Source organism: Trichosurus vulpecula, chromosome 8 (assembly GCF_011100635.1).
Source record: "Trichosurus vulpecula isolate mTriVul1 chromosome 8, mTriVul1.pri, whole genome shotgun sequence".
NCBI lineage: Eukaryota > Metazoa > Chordata > Mammalia > Diprotodontia > Phalangeridae > Trichosurus > Trichosurus vulpecula.
In genome coordinates this window covers 73,963,230-73,985,597 of record NC_050580.1, presented here as the reverse complement: position 1 = coordinate 73,985,597, position 22,368 = coordinate 73,963,230, and the positions used below count along the sequence as shown (strand labels likewise).

At 40.3% G+C, this 22,368-nt stretch overlaps 1 protein-coding gene across 1 annotated transcript in view; it reads left to right on the top strand.

The window, feature by feature from the left end:
• DRGX (dorsal root ganglia homeobox) overlaps nt 1-22,368 on the top strand; it is a 43,370-nt gene that overhangs the window by 20,638 nt on the left and 364 nt on the right. The window lies entirely within an intron of this gene.

Below are 22,368 nucleotides of genomic sequence, written 5' to 3'. Positions count from 1 at the left end.
CTCTGTGAATTTGGGCAAGGTATTTAACTTCTCAGGTTCCTCAGGGTCTCAGGTTCCTCATCTGTAAAAATGAAGGGTTGTGCTAGATGAGCTCTAAGGTGTGTTCTAGCTCCAAGTCCAAGGAACAGGAGGAAGGCATTGTGAATAATCCACAAAGTACATAATTAATGCGTGGCTAACTGAGCCTTGACTGTGGGACTCTGATAGGCATCAAGGAAGAAAGCACTTCTCTCATTGGCTCACATTCTCCCATTCTGAAGCCACACTCTCTCAAAACTTACCAAACCCATCAGGCTATGCTCCTTGGAAATCTGATCTTTCTCTGTTCAAGAGCACTATGGCAGACTTAAAGAAATCAGACTGGCTACAACAACAGTGGTCAAGACTAAACCTATCCTGAAGCCTAACCAGTTGCTATGGTTAACTTTTTATCTTTTCCCTCCCACCCTCATGTTCTACCTCAGCCTGGGTGGCCAAACTGTTGCCTGGGGAAATCAGCTAAGGGGTCTTTCAGTAGACAAAGGTGGCTAAGGGGATTTAGGAAACTCACTTTCTCTTCCCAAGGTCTGATTTAGGGAATGTCTCACTTGAGACTTTTAAGAAACAAGGTAGAAGGGTAGATAGAATGGTGGACTTGGGGTCAGGAAGTCTGGGTTCAAATTCTACCTCAGATACTTGCCATGTGATACTGGGCAAGTCTCTTAGCCTCTTTGTGACTCAGTTTCCTTATCTGTAAAATGGGGATAAGAATAGCACCTACCTCACAGGGTTGTTGGGAGGATAAAATGAAAAAACCTTTCTGACACTCCTAGCAAATCTGACATTCTAATAAAGTCAACTGTTATGACTCTTATTTCACTAGTCCTTTCCCCTGAGCGATCTATCTCCCAATAAGGCTTGGTTGGCATGTAACTAGATATATAAGGGGAGAGTCAGGATCAGGGTAATACCAAACCTAGAGCTGACACGTCTGATCTTGAGAGGTTGTCTCTTCAGAGGACAACTGAGGCAACTGTCTACCCAAATCAAACCATTTAAATACTTATGTAAGAAATATCCAAATAGTTGAGACCAAGATATATATTCTTTTCTTTAATTATGCCGAGAATTCTCTCAGTTCTTCATTTTCACTTTGCCTGTGTAGACATAGCCTTCATCTAACCATATTACTTTCAAAGGGGAAACCCTGGAATCTAATATGACTCTCAAGTATCTGGGGTCCACATGCTGCAGAGGAAAATTGACCATTTTATGAACAAGATCTTCAAGAGATGTGGAATAGTTGATAATGTTTCTATAAGCAAATTTCTCAGCACCCAGCCCCCTGCCATCCTAGCCTTGACTTGAATTCTAGCTTCTGTTATTGATTGCCGAACCATAGAATCACAGAATTTGAGAATTTAGAAAGGAACTCAGAGGTCATCTAATGCAGCCCAAACCTCAAAAGGATAACATATATAGACCTATCACCTTGTAAGGCAATCCATTCCACTTTCCAAGAGTTTTTTTTTTTCTGACATGCTACCCATTGTGGCTTCATGAAGCTTTTTTTTCTGAAATGATTGAAAATATTTCTTTCTTTCTTTGAACTTCAGTAGCTGTTGTCTATGCCCTTCCCATTTTTAAGTGGTGCAGAGGATAGAGTATGAATCTCAGAGCCAGGAAGATCTGCCTCAGACACTTACCTAACAGTGTGAACCTAGGCAAGTGACTTAGTCTCTTTCAGCTTCAATTTCTTCATTTGTAAAATTAGGATAATAACAAGACCTACCTTCTAGGCTTAGGAGGATTAAATGAATTAACGTTAGCAAAGTGCTTTGCAAACCTTAAAATGCTACATTAATGCTACCTAGTATGATTCATAGATATCTCCCATTCCCACCCAAAGAAGGAGATGTACCCTTTTCTGAGGACCAGGCTTTTTGTCTGTCTATTGATAATTTTTGTGTTCTCTCGCCTTCTCTTGATCTATGTCCAAACAAAAGAGATTAGCTTTTTTCCCCCACTGATGCTTTTAAACAGGTAGGTCTCAGAAACTGGCTCCCTAAAGCTGGCACATAGAGTCTCATGATTACATTATTTTATTATCGAACCTTTCATTGAAACACTCAAATAAAAAGACAACAAGATGCTATACTCTGCCATGTTGATGCTTTGAGTAACAATAATGTGTGCCCAGAGGAAAAAAAAAGACATTCAGAGCACAAAGAATTTTCCAAACACTGCCTTAATGGATGGCACTGTGTGCACAATTCATTAATACGGAGGAGGTTATTAATGGGCATAAACAGGGATCTCTGGTTTGCAGTGGAAGTGCTTGGCCACAGGGCAAGCTGATCTGAAGGCTGCTTCCAGAAGAAGCTTTCTGCCTGTTACATTTAGTCTCAGCTTCCTCTAACCTGTGATCCATAGTGCAGGGGATAAGGAGGAAAATAATTACAGTTGCCAGGGAATGACTTTCATAATTCACTCCTGGCTCCACTTCTTGTGAGTTATAGCCTCTGTTCTCCCTCCATTTGTGGAGCACTGCTGTGCCATTGATAGAAAAGTGCTATCACGTCATATATCAAAGCCCATCTTTCCCAAGCAGACGGAAAGGCAGTTTGCCTGGGTTGCTTGCTCTCATGGTAGCGGCTGTGAGCGTTTTATGGGGACTTCATCATATGGTGTCAGATGCAAACGTGGAGATGTTGCTGGATGGAGGGACTGAAGCAGTGCATGAAGGAGAGGAAAATGGAAGTGGGATGTTCCAAGGTTCTTCTGGATAGAATTATGAGAGCTATATATATATATATATATATTAATATTTCACTTCATGTATACAATTTTATTTGATCCTCACAATGGTCCTGTGAAGTAGGTAGCACAAGGGTGATTATTCTCAGTTTTAAAAAGAAGGAAGAAGAAGCTCAGTGAGGTTGACCAAGGTCACATGATCAGCCAATGGCAAAGCCAATGCTTATACCCAGGTACCTGACTCTTAAGGTCAGTGCTCTTTCCTTCACCCTGTATGGAGTGGGATCCAGTCCTATATGTTCCCTTTATGAATAAACAAATAAAGAAAATTTGTTAAGTGCTTATTAGGTGCTAAATGGGCCGCTAGGTGGCACACTGGATAGAGCACTGAGCCCTGGAGTCAGGAGGACCTGACTTCAAATCCAGCCTCAGCTGTGTAACCCTGACCAAGTCACTTAACCCTGTGTACCTCAGTTGCCTCATCTGTAAAATGAGCCGTAGAAGGAAATGGCAAAACCACTTCAGTGTCTTTACCAAGAAAACCCTAAATGGGTCACAGAGTGTTGCATATAACTGAACAACAACATGGTGCTAAATGCTGAAGAAAATGTTTATCCTCAATGAGCTTACATTCTAAGGGGGAGATAATACATTCACGTACATAATGGTGGGTGAGGAGTATATTTTGTTCTGGAAAGTTGGTGGGATGCCGAATGGGGCCCTAGGAGAATAGATTCATTTCATCTAATTCAGTAGATTGATGCTATTTCCTTTCTGTGAATAATGATATAATTGATTTGATGGTAGTTCCAGAATTGGGAACAAGGAGCAGGGCAGGCCAAGGATGTGAAGTAGTGGCATGGTGGTTGGTGAAGCTTTGTTGGCTGAAAAGTGAGTCGAAGCTGGCTGGACCTGGGCCAAAATGTAGTGGGTGACTGTGAGAACATCTCATCGGGACGGCAGGGCCCTAGGACAGGAGTTTTTGGAGATGAGGGGTTAAGACTTCCAGGCCTTGGTTTCTGCTCCTTACACCATGGCAGCCTGTCAATAGTTGGCCAGGAAGCATGCTTTGCATTAAAAGGGAAAAATGATCAGGTTGGACTGAATGTTACTGATCTAGCCACACTAGGAAAAAAAACACATTGCTGGCACCATTATTTAATTTGCTTTTGATTCAATAGATATTTTTTAAAGCTTCTCTTATGTAGAAGGCACTGTGCTAGGTGCTGGTGATAAAAGACACAAGCCAAGAATAAGTTTTCACTTTCAAGGAGCTCATGTTTTCAATGGAAATAAACTCAAGATGATTTAAGGACAGGGAGATCGCTAGCAACCATAGGCATCTGGAAGGGCTTCATGGAGGTGTTGACACCTGACTTGAGCTTTCAAGGAAGCCCAGCTACTTAACAGGTGGAGGTGAGGAACAAGTGAATTCTAGGCCTGATGCAACAACGAGGGGGCCAGTCTGGGTGGAATGAGGAGGACGTGAAGGGGTATGGTGAAATAAGTCTGCAAGCCTGAAGAGATCTTGTTTAGACCTGTGATTATAAAATATTTTGTCAGTTGTATGGAGGACCAATTGTATGGAAACAGAGAAACCAATTAGGAGGCTATTGAATGGTTCCTTTGAGGGGCAATGAGCACCTGAACTAGGTAGGGTGATTGTAATGGGAGTGGAGAGGAGGGTGTGCTTGCAAAAGGTGTTGTGGAGTAGGATTGGTGAAACTTGGCAACTGATTGGAAATGGAGGGCTTGGGGCCAATGGAAAGGGCTGAGGATGACTTTGAGGCTTCGAAACTAAAGGGCTGGTGGTTCTTTGAAAAGAGACTGGAGAGTCTGGAGGAGAGGCAGAGTTAGGGGGAAGACATATATTTTGGACATATTAAGTTTAAAATGCCATCTCTGTGGAGATATCTTACTCTGTAAAATGAGGTGGCTAGGCTAGTTGGCCTCTCAGCTTCCTTCCAGTCTGCATGTATGGGAGAGATCAGTGCTGGAAACATAGATAAGGGAGTCATCTGCATGGAAAGGGAAGTTGAACTGATAGGAACTGATCTTGATTTCTTGAGACAGAGTGGAGAGGCAGAGAAATGGGACTAGGACTGAGGGCCCAAATGATGATTCAATCAGGGATGCTGAAGAGTGATCAGATTAGTGGGGAACCAGGAAGGAATGGTATGAAGCGGGGTGGGGAGTGGGGAGGGATGATCAAAATGTTAACAGCTACAGAAAGGTGAGAGGTAAATCCTTCTCAGAAAAGCCATTACACTCAACAATCAACAAATCTAAGACATTGTTGGCAAGAGAGAAGTTTCAGTTGGTGGTGGAGGCCTGAGTCAGATGGTGAAGGATGAGGAAGCAGGTTTGGTTTGCCTCGAATGGATTAGAAGCTAAGTATATCTCCTCATTTTGTTGCCTCTTCCACAGAATACAAACTTTCTTCTGTCTGAAGCAGCCTGCAGGCTTTCAAGGGCCCAGCTGCATCTTCAATGTTGGTTTTATAACCAACAATGTACCTTCCTTTGTATGGTGTGATATACGGAAAAGAGTCATGAATTTGGGGTTAAAGGACCTGCCACTTGACCTGTGTGACCATGAGCAAGTCATGTAAACCCCCTTGTCCTCAGTTTCTTTATCTGTAAAATAAAGAGATTGGAGTAGGGGGCCTTCAAGGTCCCTTTCAGCAGGAAATCTATGAATATGACTGTAGGGCTCCTAATAGCGATGACAACCTAGCACTTATATAGTGCTTTAAGATTCATAAAACACTATAAATATTATCTCCTTTTATTATTTTTTTTGGAGAGGGGAAGGCAAGGCAATTTGGGTTAAGTGACTTGCCCAAGGTCACACAGCTAGGAAGTGCCAGGTGTCCAAGGCTGGGCCGGTGCTCTATTCACTGCACCACCTAGCTGTTCCTCCTTTTATTCTTATAACCACTCTAAGAAGTAGGTGCTATTATTACCCCATTTGACCGAAGAAACTGAGTCAGACAAAGGTTAAGTGATTGGCCCAGAGGCACACAGGACAGATTTGAACTCAGGTCTTTCCTGACTCCAGGTCCAGGGCTTTGTCTCCTGGGCCACATTGCTGCCTAGGTGACAAGTTTTGCCTTCAAGGATATCTGAGCAGGTTATAGAGGCAGATTATCTGAGTAGGTTAGAGAGGTAGCTAGGTGATTCAGTAGATAGAGCTCCAGGTCTAGAGGCAGGAAGACCTCAGTTCAAATCTGACCTCAGACACTTAATAGCTGTGTGACCCTGGGCATGTAATTTAACTTCTGTTTGCCTTTACTTCCTCATCTATAAAATGGGGATTGTTGTGAGAATCCAATGAGATAATAATTGTGAAGTGCTTAGCATGGTGCCAGGCACATAGTAGGTGCTTTGTAAATGCCAGCTAGCTATCATTATTGTTAACATTATTATTCAGTGGTAGCTCAAATGATCATTTCTTGGATAAGTAGGTTGATCGATTCCTATGGGGCCAATTGACTCAGCTGGTTGGAAATCCAAAAGGTGACGAGATGCTGAGTAGGCTAGGTTTGTGGGCTCAGTCTTCACCAGGTGGTTGTAGCTAGATTGATGCAAATCTATTCCAGTTCCAAACAATCTGAAACTTGTGTCCTACTGATGGTGGGTCAATGGTGCCTTCTGTGTATATGTTGAAAGGACAGAAGCCCATATCACGTTAGAATGAGAAGAAAACTTCAAGATTATCCAGGATACCTTCTATCTGCCCATCAGCTATTTTATAGATGAGGACACAGGCCCAGGGAGAAGTGAAGTGACATACTGAAGGTGACCAAGCCAGGACTAGAACCCAGGAGCTTTTCACAACTATGCCTACCTCTGCCTCCAGTTATCCTGTTTGTAGAAATCTTTACAGGAAACTGAGTGGGATTATCTAACTTTCAAAATCCCATTTCCCTCTCCATAAGCCATTTCCTATGGGCACTGATGTATTTGCCCTTCCTCCTAATCAATGGGGCACTGGAATGTGTGGAGCTGAGCCTGGCAGATTTCTTGTGGGTATTCGGAGGTAGAGAAGGAACTCAGCTATTTTTGAGAGAGCTGGGTTTAGGTAGAGAATGTTGCATCTTGTGGATGGCTTGATGAGGTCTAATTGTAACATATCTGACCTGTCAGACTGATAAGAATTCTCTGTCATTGCCAGAGAAACATTCTGCCCCTCTGGATGTCAGTGTCCTTTGTATTAACTGTAACTAAATATTATTTAGATTGGACAGCTAAAGATGGGACTGTACAGAACCTCAATTACCTAACTCTTCTGGTATAAGGCTATGTTGTATATAAACAGCACATGTTTTTATAAACAACTTTCCATTCTGTAAAAGCATGTCTACGTACACACGAACTGGGCAGACACATAGCATTCCTGGTCAGTCCAGTAAATGTCTTTTTGGCATTCTGGCATTGTGCTGACTGCACTTCTGGCTGATTGACCAAATGCTTCATCTTGCAACCAGTTGCTGGGGTGTTGACCAGAAATAGTCTTGCTCCTAAAGGAGAGAAAAGAATTGAAAAAAACAAAAACAAAAACACCAAGTTGCCTGACAGATAGGTACAAGTGGCTTGGTTTGGCCTTTGTTTATTGGAAAATCAAGTTAACTTTGTCATGACATCCAAAAATCTGTTACTGAAAAATATGTTGAGCTTTCTTGAACATTCCCACCCAAACACTGTGAAATGAAGGGGATTTGGGATTGCGACCTAGAGACATTTATCTATATCCTATATCTAACTATCTATCTATCTATCTATCTATCTATCTATCTATCTATCTATCTATCTATCTATCTACGTATCTATCTATCTACACACACGTATATATATTTATATATCTCAAGCTAAAAAGAAAAAAAAAAACTTTAAAAATCAAACAGTTCAGTTCCTGCAACCTCACTCATCTGCTTTCTTCCACTTCAACTGAACATTAAGACAAGATAACCATGCAAAAGAGTTCTATTTGTAACCGAAATTGTGGTTGGAGTGCCTTTGCAATTAAAATGTGCTATCTGCAGAGATAAGACAGAGCTAATTTAATTTTTCCTGTCAGTCTGTGTAGTAGATCAATTAAACTGCCAAGTAGATCAAATATTTCAGACTGTATTTATTACATTAAGTATTTATGTTCAGGCTGAGCCTTTAAAGCATGATGTCATGTAGGAATGTAGGGGGTTTAGATCAATTCAGCAGAATTTGCTGTAACTTAATGGAAATCTAATTGTGTGTTTTAATTTAGTATCCAGGAGGTAGTATGTTCTCAAAACAAACCAATTCACTGACTGCTTTTGAAATGTAAGATGGGATCATTCTTCCTTTTCCAGAGCCCTTTGCTGTTTGAATCTGTTGGCTGTGTTGGATGGAATGAATTTCATAGCTATTTTAAAAATGCATATGCCAGTCTGTTAGGCAGACACTCTGCAAGTATTTGAAACTCTTCAGAGCCCGTAGAAATGGGATCTGGGCAAAGCAGTTCATGGGTGAACGATGCATGATGTGTCCAGTTCTGTGCATTTGCTAGCTCAACAGTTATAGGTAATTCACAATTTAATGTTTGAGTAGAACTCTTAGATTGATGCTGAAGACTGATGTATATTTTATTCCTTACCAACTATTGAGGACCTCTTAATCCTGAAGGATAGAGTCTACGTCCACTGCTCTACAGGATAGAATAAAAAGGAGAGAGTTTTAAAAGTTCCTATTGTCCTCCTGTAGAGATTCCACATTTGATTTTTGTAAACTCTAACCCTAACCCAAATGGGGATGGTGTATGGTGTGCCTTATGTTGTATTAAGGACACAGTAGGTGTCCAGTTGATACCTGTGGAACTGAACCGAATTAGGAATGGAGACTAGGTAATAGATTTTGGGCATCATTCCCTCTTCACCTGCTTTTTAATTGTATGGAAATTTGCTATCTTCATTTTGACCTTATCAATTTGGCTAAGGGGAAACAGATGCAGGAATGCACGTGGAGAAAGACGATGATGAAGAATTATTGTGACCCTGGTTTTTCAGTTTTTTTGTTACAAGTGAAAGAAAGGAGTCTTTTGCCATTTGTTGTACATGGGGCATCAAATACATACTTTTACTCTATCATCATTTGACTTAAGGCTCAACAAAGGCTACTGTAAATCTGGTGCCAGCAAAAAGTATACATGTATTATATGATCATGAGAAGCTTTAGAAACCAATAGAAGAGTGAGTCTTAGGTTAGTCAACAAGCATTTATTAAGTACCTACTATGTGTCAGGTACTATGATAAATGCTAAGGATACCAAGGAAAGTCAAGAAAAAAGTCTCTGTCCTCATGAATCTCACATTCTATTGGGAAAGACAATACATTAACAACTATGTACGAGCAAGATATATGCAGGATAAATTGGGGATAATCTCAGAGGTAAGGTACCAGTGTTAAGCGGCATCCAGAAAAGCTTCTTGCAGAAGGTGCTATTTTAGCTGAATCTTAAAGGAAGCTAGGAAAGCCAGGGGATGGAGATGAGGAGAGAGAGAATTCCAGACAAGGAAGAGGGTCAGTGAAGATATGCAGTGGAAAGAAGGAGTACTTTGTTTGAGAAGCAGTAGGAAGGCCAGCATCGTTAGATTGTGGAGTATGTAGAGGAGAGTAAAGTATAAGAAGACAGGAAGGATAGGAGGGCCAGGTTATGAAGGGTTTTAAAAGCCAAACAGTGGATTCTATCCCTTTAAAATTTGTTATGTGAAGCCAAAAGGCAAAGTCACAAATAGTAACTACAACCATAAAACAATGGGTAGTCATAATATGTGAACTGTGTGAGTGGATGTTAGTTTATTTGGTTACGCCAGCATGAATGGGTCACTGTCAGGAGCTTGGCCTCCATATGTGATGGATAGCATTATGGTAATATGGTCACACGAGGACCACTAGTTTCTAACATTGTAACGCCCCTTTTATTTTCCATCGTCAAAGGATGGGGATTCAAAAAAGGAAAGAGACTGGAGTTTGCTAACTATGTTAATGAGTTTGGCTTTGAAAAATGGTGAAATTCTGGAATCTATTTTTAAAGAGATGGGTAGTGAACATCTGGAAAGAGAATAGTGATCATAAAAAAAAAAAACTGTGTCATCAAGAACAAGTCATGCTAGTCTAGGGATTCTTCAACTTTTTATGTAATGGTCCTCTTTGGTAGCCTGTTTTTAAATGAATAAAATAAAATATATAAGATTACAAAAGAAATGAATTATATCGAACCACAGTTAGAACAATATAAAAATAAGTTAATGGGCCCAAAGTTAAGAATCCCTGTCTTAAATTAACCTTATTTCCTTATTTTTTTAAGCCAGCATTATGAATTCTTTTGATCAGGAAAATTCTATAGATACAGCTTACCTGGATTTTACCAAGGCATCTGACAGAGCCTCTCATGTCATTCTTGAAGAAAAGATGGACACATATGACTAGAGAATAGTATAATAAGGTAGATTTGGAACTAGTTAAATGGCCAGATCCAAAGAATAGACATTAATGGTTAGATGTCAATATCGAAGGAGTTCTCCAGTGAATTTTTTTGCTTGGCCTTGTGGAATTTGATATTTTCAAAATCAATGTCTGGATAGAAGCATAGGTGGTATGCTTATCAGATTCCAGATGACGCAAAACTAGGAGGTATAGCTACCATACTAGATCCCAGATATCAGTAGGCTAGAACATGGGACTGAATCAATGAGATGAAAGTCTCATTGGGAAGTGAGAATCTGTCCTGTTTTAATGTGCTCTGGTTAGTCTATAGGGCCATTAAGTTCTGGGTACCACCTTGGACATCGATAAACTGATGAGCATGTAAAGGAGGGTGATAATGATCATGCTAATAATACAAAGAAACAATAGAGATGCACTACATCACTGTTGGCCATAAAAATCTAGCACCTACTGAATACAGACATGACATGGCCTACTGTTAGGGGGTTATATGTTAGAAGGTGGGTATTTTTTTGTGGAGGGATAGATGAAAAATGTCCTCACTATAAATACAGACTTAAAATATTCTTTGGATCTTAGCCAATAGAATACTGAAACTAGAGTATTATCAAAGACTAAACTCTTGCCTACAATCATTCAGACCTAACATAATCTATAAAAGCCTTCAGTGCATTTTGAATAATTGTCAACATAACACATAAGCATAATCCCAAAGCTGCATGGAATGAAAAGTTTTTGAAATATAGAGACACAACAGAAGAAATAAAAATTACATGGGGATGGGATGAGGTATATGTCATCCCGGTTGTCTTGTCTTCTACTGGAGTTGTACTGAGTAAGCTATTGAAGAGGAGCTTACATCCTAGTACTTTTATTCAATTACAAGAATCCAGTTCTTTTTAAACAAACTGTGCAATAGTTCTCAAAAATTAAATACAACAGACTAATAGCAAGATAGTGATTTGTCCCAGAACCTTTTCCATATCAATTCCATTGAAAAAAAGGAATGATTTTTAAAATAATTGCAGTTGCTGCCACTTTTAAAACAACAATTACTCTTACTAGTACTGCCGCCACCACCACCACCACCACCACGATAACTACTCCCATGTACATAGAGTTGTAAAGACTGCAAAGTATTTTATGCATGACTCAAAGAACACCCATGTTTGTGCCATATGAGGACAGGCTAAATTAAGGTTTATTTTAATGGGGACACATGATGGCTATTTTCAAGTTTTTGAAGGGATTAGTTTTGGTTTGTTTGACCCCAGAAGACAGAAATAACAATGGATAAAAGTTATATCACTTTAAGATTGATGTAAGAAAAATTCCCAACAGTTGGCTTGATCCCAAGTTGGAATGGACTGCTCTAGGATGTGGTAGGTTCCTTCATCACTGGAGGTCTTCAAGGAAACTGCATCTGTTGAGTATGCTATAGAGCAGAAGTATCAAACTCATACTCCTTCAACAAAACTCTGAGTGCTATAGCAGAACCAGATTGAAGTAAAAATGCAGTGCAGTATAGATAATGTGAATGTTTGGTTTTCTAAGTCAACATGTTGCTGCAGGGATCTAGTGCCATTTGAGTTTGGCACCACTGCTTTTGGGAGAGCCTTGTTCTTGTAGCAGTTAAGCTAAATGGTCTCTGAGTTCTCTTCTAATTCTGAGATGTTATGATAGTATGAATTTTCCAGGTAACAAAATTCTATCCCTTTAAATGTCTCAATAAAAAAAGACAATTTCTGATGGAAATATTTCTAAAATGTGTTATGAGCTACTCTGCTTTCTAAAATAGGGTACTCATAATATAACTTTTTAAAAAAATGAGCATAGAACTGCAGACTTTTAGAGTTGAAAGGACCCTCAGAGATCATTTAATTCAATCCCTACTTGACAAGATGTCATCTAGTCTCCACTTATCCTATCTGATGATAGAAAACTTAGCACCTGTAATTTTCAGAAAAACTTCCCATTTTCAAGTGAAAATTTACTACCCTGTAGCATTTACTGGTTGGTCTTATTTCTGACCTCTGTGGCCAAGCAGAACACACTCAATTCTTCTTCAACATGTCAGCTTTCTAAGTATTTGAATGTTGCGATCATATTCTTTCTTAGATCTTTTCTTCTCCAGGCTAAACATCTCCAGTTTTCCTTTATCCAGCCCTTGACATGCCTTTGAGTTACTGCAATATCCTGGTCTGCCTTGAACTCCTAAAATGTGATACCTTAAAAGGAATACCGTATTTCACATCTGGTTTGGCTAGGGTGGATCATAGCAAGATGATCACACTCCTCATTATTTATTCTATCCTTCTATTAATAAACTCTCCCTCACCCTTCTTGTTTTTTGTCATCACATCACACAATTGTTCTATTACCATACTGTTCTCTAATAGTGTTGGCATTGAGAGCTATTGATGGCTGTAGGGATATTTGCCTCTACATTAAATGACCCTGGATTGCTTCTGCATTCTTGTATAGGCTTTTTATAGCTCTTCTGTCACTTTCCTTTTTGTTCCTGTGTTCTCTAGCAGTGCTCCCCCATGCCTCTAATTTGTGACTTCTACTTTGTTGAGAACAGGGAAGCATGATAACCAACATAGTTAGAATTGTGTTTTTAAAAAGAGTCAATAATCTCTGAGTGAGGCCCTGAAGAGATTTTCCATTAGCAAAGTGCATGTAACTCATAGACAGCATATAAACCTTAAGACATTTATTTTGGCTGCTGAGAGCCTTATTTTATTCATTAATTTATAGATTAGATATGTGGAACCAAGCTAGTTTTTTGTTATTTTGCATCCTTTCTAGTTCGTTAGTCAAGTTAACAAATATTTAATAAATATTTACTATGTGCTAAGAGCTACAGATATAAATAAAAGCAGACAGTCTCTACTCTCAATGAGCTTCCATTCTAATGGCAGAAGACAAGACATAAAAGGAATCTGAAAAGGCATGGAAGGGGAAGCTTAGTGGAGAAAATCCTGAGTCAGGAATGGAGCCTGGAGAGGAATGAAAACATGGCTGGCCTGGGCACTTTCCTTAATATGGAAGTTCCAGGAGGAATGGACCAATCAGAGCAAAGGGCTGCAGGAGGTAGAGTAAACTTTTGGAGGGAAGGCTATGGTGGCATGATGGAGAAAGTCAGGAGTAGAGTCTGGAGAAGAATGAGAACCAAGTATGTGCGATATTTGAACAAGTGGGGTGAGTATGGCATTACTACCTATGGTTTGACATTGCTTAGCTAATGAAGAATTTATTTAGGGGACTCATGTTGGTAGCGGTCAGTTTAGTTTTGAGAAGTAATTTTAAAATGTTCCTTTGTTAGGACAATCCAAGGACAGGTTTGTGTTAACAAAAACAAAACCTAAAAATGGATCTCTATGTAAGAAGTGGTGTACACATCTGGCGGAAGTTAGGTCAAGTTGGACGAGAGCTCAGGTTGAGTAACATAGAAGTTTAGAGCTGAACAAGGTCTTAGAGATCATCTAACCATGCTCCTCATTATATAGATAGGAAAACTCAGGTCTAGAGAAGTCAAGCCCAAGGTCACATGGTTTGTCAATGGTAAGAGGTAGGATTCAAACTCAGGTCTCTTGACTCAAGCTTCCTTCCTCTTTCTGCTATGCCATGCCATCTTTCAACTCAGAGATTCCAGGATTCTGTGAAATCTATTAGTTACATTTTAAAGTTATAAGCCAAGATATCTGTTGCACTGGGGATACCAGCATTAGGAAAATACCAAAACAAAACAATTAAAAAAAACCACTGGTGACTATAGAAAAGTAGAAGTCACCTTCCTTATTCTCAAGACCTTTTACTCACTAGTTCCTTTGAGAAGCTGTCGAATGTGGGGAATCTTTGGGCTCTCTCACTCATTGGCACCATAGGTGACTCTTCGTATGCTTACTGACTCACATCAGCAATTCTCTGAGTTGTTTTTCAGTAGTAGTGATGGATTTAGAATGAATCATCTATATTTTACTTTCAACCAGGTCCCCAGGTGCATTTGGTGGATGGCTGTGGGTGGGAAGCAAGAAGTTAATCCTTAGATATGGATTTGAGCAAAGCTAACTGGTTGTAACAGGAACTGAAGCCAGGATCAAATGAGCACGAACTTACTTAGCACCAATGGTGGGTACTGAAGATGTGTTAGGATTTTGGAGTCTTTGGCACAGGGTTAGGTGATAACTCTCTGCATAGTTTTTGGGGTAGCTAGGTGGTGCAGTAGATAAAATGCCAAGTCTGGAGTTAGGAAGACCTGAATTCAGATAGGTTTTAGACACTTACTAGCTGCATTACTTTGGGCAAATCACTTAACCTCTTTTTGCCTCAGTTTCCTCAACTGTAAGATGGGGATAATAATAGCACCTGCCTCCTGGTTGTTGTGAAGATCAGTGAGATAATGGTATATGGCACAGCCCAGTGCTCAGCACATAGTAAGGACTATGTAAATGTTGACTATTGCTATTCTGCATTCTGAATAATGTCATATAAATTAAATTGCTAGAGAAGGTCTTTTTGCTCAGTCATTTTTCAGTAGTGTCTAACTCTGGGACCTCACGTGGGTTTTTTTTTTTTTGGCAAAGATACTGGAGTGGTTTGCACTCCAGTCCTTCTGCAGCTCATTTTACAGATGAGGAAACTGAGGCAAACAAGTGACTTGCCCAGGGTCACACAGTAAGTGTCTGAGGCTGGATTTGAACACACAAAGATGAGTCTTCCTGAATACAGACCTAGCCCTCTACCTACTGGACTGTATAGCTGCTCTAGGAAAGGTCTAGACAAGATAATTCTGTTATCTAGTTATGTTTGCAATAGTTGCCTTTTCCAGGATAGTTCTTTGTGGAAAGTTCAATGATCCTGAAGGCAGGATACCCAGCTCTGATACATCCACTGTGTGACTGTGGCTGGATCACTTAATCCCCCAAATCCTCAGGTTTCTCATCTGTTAAATGGAGGTAACATTTCCTTGTAATCTTTAAAGCACCATAACAATGGGAGCTATTGTTGCTATCTGACAATTATTTGCCATTAATGTAAGTAACAGTTGCTACCTGGATTCATGCCTCCCTTATTCTTTACTTCAGAGCAGATGCTAGAGGATGGTGCTGAGAAGAAAGCTGGAAAGAATAGAAGGTGAAGCAGGAAATTTGTTCTTTCTGTTAGTACGTAGGCCAGATGAATTGGAGCATTCATACTTAACCACCTCCTGGCTCTTTACAGTTGTTTTGTGCATTACCATTAAAAATGTGTATTTATGATCACCTGACACAAGAGCACTGATCATCTGAGACCTGGTTAGTCAGAATGCTAAGGAAATGGGATTTTTCTATTTGAAGTTTGGGTATGCGACACGATATGGGAGAGTACACTGAAATACTTTAGTCTTCAGTTGGGGACCGAGGGTATTGGAAGTGTAAGGGCCAGAATTGTGAGTTTCATTTCCTCTTGTCCCAGACTGTAGGTGTAGATGTAAAAATTACAGGAGATTAGACAGTAAAAATGCAGCAGGGGAATGTAAATTTTCAGAGGGCCCAGATCCCTGTTTTCTCACCATGTCATACCCTGTGGGCTGGGCTGGGAGTGGGCTGGGAAACAGAAAATACTCCCTTGTATGAGGGAACATTCTTGGGAAGAATAGTAAAACAATGCAAGTAACTGGTATAGATCTATCATATTTCCTTACAATAACAGGTATCTCAAAGAGAAATGCTATAACCCAGGAGGTAATGGGCTTCTCCTCACTTGGGATCTTCAAACTGGATGACCACTTGGTATAGGAATTCTTTTAGGAATGGGTTTCATCAGATGACTGCCAAGGTTCTTTCCCACTCTAAAATTCTGTGCTTTAGAGATTTAGTGCTTTGAGGATTAGAAAATGCTTTACAAATATTATCTAATTTGATCCTCACAAGAACCCAGGGAGAGAGGTGCTATTATTGCAGATGAGGAAAACTGAGACTCAGAGGAGTTAAATGACTTGTCTAGAGTCACATAGCTAGTACACTCCGAGGCAGAATTTGAACTTACATCTTTCCCACTCTAAGTCACGTCACACTGCATAAAAAAATAAAAAGAAAAAATGAAAGGAGATGATTTATGCATGGTTCTCATTAAGGAACTAGGAGGTTGCAAAGATATGTGTGTATCGTCTCCATTAATACAATATGAGAATGTGGTTTTCTTCTATGGGCATGAGCTGCCCACGGAGTGAGGGGAAGTGGGGTGTGGGATGGTTTCCAACTTTATACCCTCTCTCTTCAAGCACCAGGAGGTGCTCCATGGTGGTCTCTTCCTTCTGTAGGTTCTGCCAGGTCACTGTGGCCCCTGGGTAAGAACAGTTCAGTAGCAGAACAGCATGAGGCTTTGGATGTTTATCACTAACCAGAACTGGCAGTTGTATATTGGAATTCGATACGATGGTAGAAATGAATTCCTGTTCTTTTGGTTTCCTACTGAATCTTTACCTGAGTTCTTCTGGTTGGGGGCTGAAACAGTTGTTTTGAAAAGAGAAGTTTTCTATAGAAAATTTAGTGTTTTCCCATCGAAAAAGGTAGAGATAACCATTTCACTCCTCAGAAAAGATAGGAAACAGAATAATAAAATATGGGAACACAAAGGCACCAGTCAGAGGACTCCCCTCTGACACTTACTATCTGTGTAGGCCTTGTGCAAATCAACACATTTCTTTGAATCTCAGTGTCCTCATGTGTAAAATGAGTATTTTGGGTTATATGGCCTCTGAGGTCCCTCACAGCTCTGTATCTATGATCTTAGATTCAAGTTCTGTGTTCTGAGTTCTGATACTTTGAATTAACTCATTTCTTTTAAACCCATTGGTTTTATTTTTGAAATTGGGCAATTTATTTATTGGAAATTTCAATTGTCTGATGTGAACGTCCTTCTTTGGAGCAGACTCAGGAGAACCTAACATTTCAGTAAAAAAAGCCATAATACTTGCCTCCTGCAGGTTATTATGTCAATTACTAAGTCATGGGCCATTTAACTCATTACTGGCTGCTTAAATGAGAGAGCGCACCCTTGGCTTAGGGGAAAACATCAGCTTGAGATGTACTGCCACATCCCTTTATGTCAGACAGAGGGATAACACATGATTTGATTGGATACAGAAGGGTCAGTGGTTGAATCTGCTTTACAAAGTAATTGGGATTGGACGTGACCATCCTGCCTGAAGCAAAACCCATTTTGGGTTCTCAACCAAGGTGGAATTCTTTTTTTCTGAGAGGTCTGAGTCACTCTTGAGTATTATCTCATTTAGACATGAGGGGAATATTGGGTGTTTTTTCTGCAGTTCTCACAACTTACATTTCTTTCCTCCCCTGGTGCCATGCCCCTTGCTCCCCAAAGCCAATCCAGAATACCTACCATGTGGTACCTGCCCTCCTTAGCCTGGTGTTTTCAGTGCTGCCCTTTGGGCCACCTAGGGCTCTGAATTTGACCTGAAGAAAGACATTTCACTACTGGAGATTTCAGTATTCCCATCTATAAAATGGCACGAATGATGAATTGTAGATATTACTGGGGGGAGCCCATTTTAGTTCCCTCTGTCATTTGGAAGGGATCATTTTGTTGCTTGGATAAACCTGCTAATTCAATATGGGGTGCTTTTATTGTCTCTCACATTTGTCCTTTTCCTGCCCCACCTTTTCCTAGAACAAGATGTAGGAGGTCAAGTTAGGGCTTTAGGGTCTATAATCCTAAAAGAGAAAAGAAAAGTATAACTTTCCCCTCCCTCTTCTTCCTTTGTGTTCCCATATTTTATTATTCTGTTTCCTATCTTTTCTGAGGAGTGAAATGGTTATCTCTACCTTTTTCGATGGGAAAACACTTACACTGTAACATCAACCCTTCATTTTTTTATTGATTTTCATTTTTTCATTTTCATTTTTCTATTTATTCTATTAATTTAGTCATATTTCTATCTATTCTAAAAGACCCAGAGATAACAGCAGAGAATAAACCATGGAAACAAAACTCTTCAGCTGCTCTGAAAGTGAAGCTTATGGTAGAAGGAAGCATGTGGCCCTTTGGTTTTGTTCTGTCCTGGGAATGTCTACAGGGGTGGGGAACTTATGGCCTCCAGGCCACATGTGGCCCTGTAGGTCCTCAAGTGTGGCCCTTTGACTGAATCCAAAGGGGATTTGTTCTGTGAAGTTTGGATTCAGTCAAAGGGCTGCACTTGAGGACCTAGAGGGCCACATGTGGCCTCGAGGCTGCAGGATCCCCCACCCCTGGTATAGTATATATGGCCAGCTCCCTTCTTTCTCATGTATAGGTCTACATGCAATCTATTTGAGGAGGAGAAAGAATTGATATGGTAATGCTCCCCATGATGTCCATCTAATGAATATTGTTCATTGGAAACGAGTGTCGACAAATTTTCTCTGACAGGTTGTTTGAGTCTGCACATCAGCTACTTCTGTTCCACTCTGGGCAAAAGAAAATTCATGTTGAATTTTAGCTGAGGACACCCAGACAGGGTTAGCATTCCACCTTGCTTTTTCCTTAATGATTGCTTAACTGTTCAATGTTCCAGAGAGCCAACATCTCAAAGCAAACTAACTTGTAAGAAGAAGAGGCAAGTTACCAAGGATTGTACCAGATTATCATGTATTTAAAGCTGAAAGGGATCTCAAAGGTCATTGAATCTAACCCCTACCAGTTTATAGATGCATACAGTGAGGACCAGAGAAATTAAGCAACTGTCAAACTTCACACTGAGTAGTAAATGGCAGAGTTAGAATTTAGATACAGATTCTCTGATTACATCTGTCATGCTTTCCATTGTACCAAGTTGTACTAAGGCTGGTTGATTTCAGACCTATCAAGCACTGGCAAGAGAAATGGAAGGTTTTGCCCATGGTTCTGTAATGAAAGGAAACTGTTTAAGAATCCTAATATCTTGTTGGGAGTTCAGATGCATATCATTCTTGGTGTCTTGTCATGACAAAGCTAGAAAGGTCCTGCAGAGGTTATTTGATTTATATCTAAATCAGGAAAGAGTGTCAACCAACTTAAATGAGGGAATGTTCCAATACCTTCCTTGCCAACGTAGCTCAGTATTCTTATCAGTGCCCTTGTTCAGTCATTTCAGTGACTGATTTTGGGGCTCGTGGCAGAGATATTAGAGTGGTTTGCCATTTCCTCCTCCAGCTAATTTTACAGATGAGGAAACTGATGCAAACAGGGTTAAGTGACCTGCTCAGGGTCACAGAGTTAATAAGTGTCTGAGGCTGGATTTGAACTTAGGTATTCCCAACCCAGGTCTGGTGCTGTATCCACTGTGTCACTTAGCTGCTCCTACGTTTTATATATGAGGAAATTGAGGCAAATAGGGTTAACTGACTTCCCTAGGGTCACACAACTAGTAAATGTGTGAGTCCAGACTGGAACTCAGAAAGATGAGTCTTCTTGACTTCAAGCTCGGCACTCTATCCACGGAGCCATCTAGTGCTCCATCAATGCCCTTATCAAGAGAAAATTACCTTTTATCCTTATCCTTATTTAGATGTTCATTGGTATGGATTGATTAGGCATGGCACTCTCTGAAAGCAGAGGGATAGACTTTAGAATAATAGCACACTGTTATAGCTCATTCAGGTTTACACAACGTCTTCCATCTAACTACTCGTTGGGCAGGTATGGAAGTTATTTGAAGCCAAATTTTATAGATGGGGAAACTGAGACTCAAAGAAGTTAAATATTTTGCACAGCATCACACAACTTATACATGTAAGCAGGGGCTAGCTTATACTCAGGTATCTCCTAACTGTAGCTTTTGTATCCTTTCTGCTATTCCAGACTGGTCACTCTAGCGCAGCATCCTTATAGTTTTAAGCCTATGTTCCCTTGCCCAAACCTCAGCAGAGAGGAGGTACTTTAGAGTTGTCACCATCAATAATTCAACTCAATTAAAAAACCATTTATTAAGTGAGTTCTATTTGAACCTCATTGTGCTATGTCCTGGATACAGAAGGAGAGGGAAAAAACCAATTCAGCATAGATTCTGGGACTTAAGAGGTGAGGAAGAGGAGACACAACATGGAGATACGTACAAGATAAATTGGGGAGAGAGTGCTAGCAATTAAAAAAGTTCAGGAAAGGTTTCCTACAATAGCAGGTGGCAGTTAAATGGAACTTTGGAGAAAGCTAAGGGGTCTAAGAGGTGAAGGCGAGGAGGGAGGATGTGCCAGGCATGGAAGACAGGCTGTACAAGAACAGTGAAGTGGCAGATGGAAGCCCAAGTTCAGAGAGCAGCAAGTGGGCTTGACAGATACCTGGAAACAGGCATAGTTTGGTCCTATTGGGACTTAATTGAATGGGGGGGGTGTTATTATTCTTCAGGTGTGTATCCCAGGATGCTTAGTATTTCCTAATCCTAGAATTTACTCTGGAGTGGGAATGGTAAATTTGAACATTAGATTAGATTAGAGGATTAGAGATAGAAATTTCCTGAAATCTTGAGGATTTAGGGTCTGCTAAGGGATGTCTATAGCTCTCAATAAAGTTGAATTAGGGAATTTAAGAAGTGAGAGAAAGGAGGTTTGGAACAGCGTCCTGCTGGAGCTATTCACCCTCATCCCAGAAGGCATCATGTTTTGTGTTATGTGTTTTATACACATTCTTGTGCTAGAAATGAACACATTTCCCAATTCCATCTGTACTTGAAAGGCCAGTGCCACAGATCCCCAGTGGCAAAGTGTAATGGGATCATTATAGTCTCTGCTTTGCTGATGCTGCTACCATTGATTGTGTATGAATTACCTACTGCAATATTGGTTTCAAAATACTTTATATTTGTTCACAAAACTGCAACCATCTCAGTGAGCATCAAAGATCACCGAATCCTTTAAAAATGTGATGCTAGGAATCCTCAGCAGATCTAAGGTCAGAAAGTATCCAACCTGAAAAGAACCTTAAAGATCACTGAGTTTAACCCCTTCATTTTACATAGAAGGAGACTGAGTCTCAGAGTGGTTGAGTGGCTTTCCAGATGTTACACAGATGGTGAGGTACTGAGCTGAGATTTGAATTGATTCTCCTTATTGTCCCTCCTGGTATTCATATTACTTTTAGTGTACCCATTTGGTAGAGAAGAGGGAAGAAAAGAAATGACAAGGAAAAGTATTATACTGTCTTTTTGATGGGAAAACTGAGGTCTACAGAAGTTAAGAGGTTTATCCAAGGTAACACAGATGTAAGGGACAAAGCCAAGATTTGAATCTGTTCAGGAAGCCACGTTGCCTCTGGTGAAGAAAAAAAAAAGATAAGAAAGATCATCCTGTCTTTCAGATGGGAACCCTGAGGAGCATAAAGATGAAATGACTTGGGGCAGCTAGGTGGGAAGTGGATAGAGAACCAGCCCTAGAGTAAGGAAGAACTGAGTTCAAATCTGACTCGAGACACTTAGTAGCTTTGTGACTATAGGCAAGTCACTTAACCCCAATTGTCTCTCCACCCTCCACCAAAAAAAAGATGAAATGACTTGCCCAGGGCCATGGTGGATCTCATGATTTAGTTGTAGTATAATAGGACACATAAGATGACCATTTAAACCTAAAAATGTCTTTTTTTCCCAAATCGGGTGCAAAATTATATTCTGGATATAGCACTGGCAGCTCAACTTTCCCCACCCTGGTTTCCAACAGCAACTGAAGAAAGGCAGTTGACTTTCCTCCATTCATCTGCTTAAACAGCTACCAAAGGGGTTGGGATGCCAGCTGCCTATAGTTGCTGCTTAAGTAGGAAACTGGGGAAAGATCTGCAGCATCATCCACGGGGTCAATATATATGACAAGACATCAGAAAAAGTTACTGGAGCCCAAAGTAACCCCAACTACAGAATGTTAGAGCTAGCTTTGGAATGATCCAAGCCTCCTTTGTTAAATGAGGAAGCTGAGGCCCTGAGTAGTTAATGATTTACCTAAGAAGAGAGAGTTAGTAAATGTCAGAAATCGGATTTTTACTCTTGACTTCCCACTTTCATTCTAGGGCACCTAGACCATTCTTAAATCTCAGGGCTTCTAGAACATTTTCCTACTGAAGGTGAGCCTGTCCCTCCTTTTCCCTACTCATACTAACCTTCTCTCTGAAAAGAAAATATACTCTAGGGCTGTCTACACTC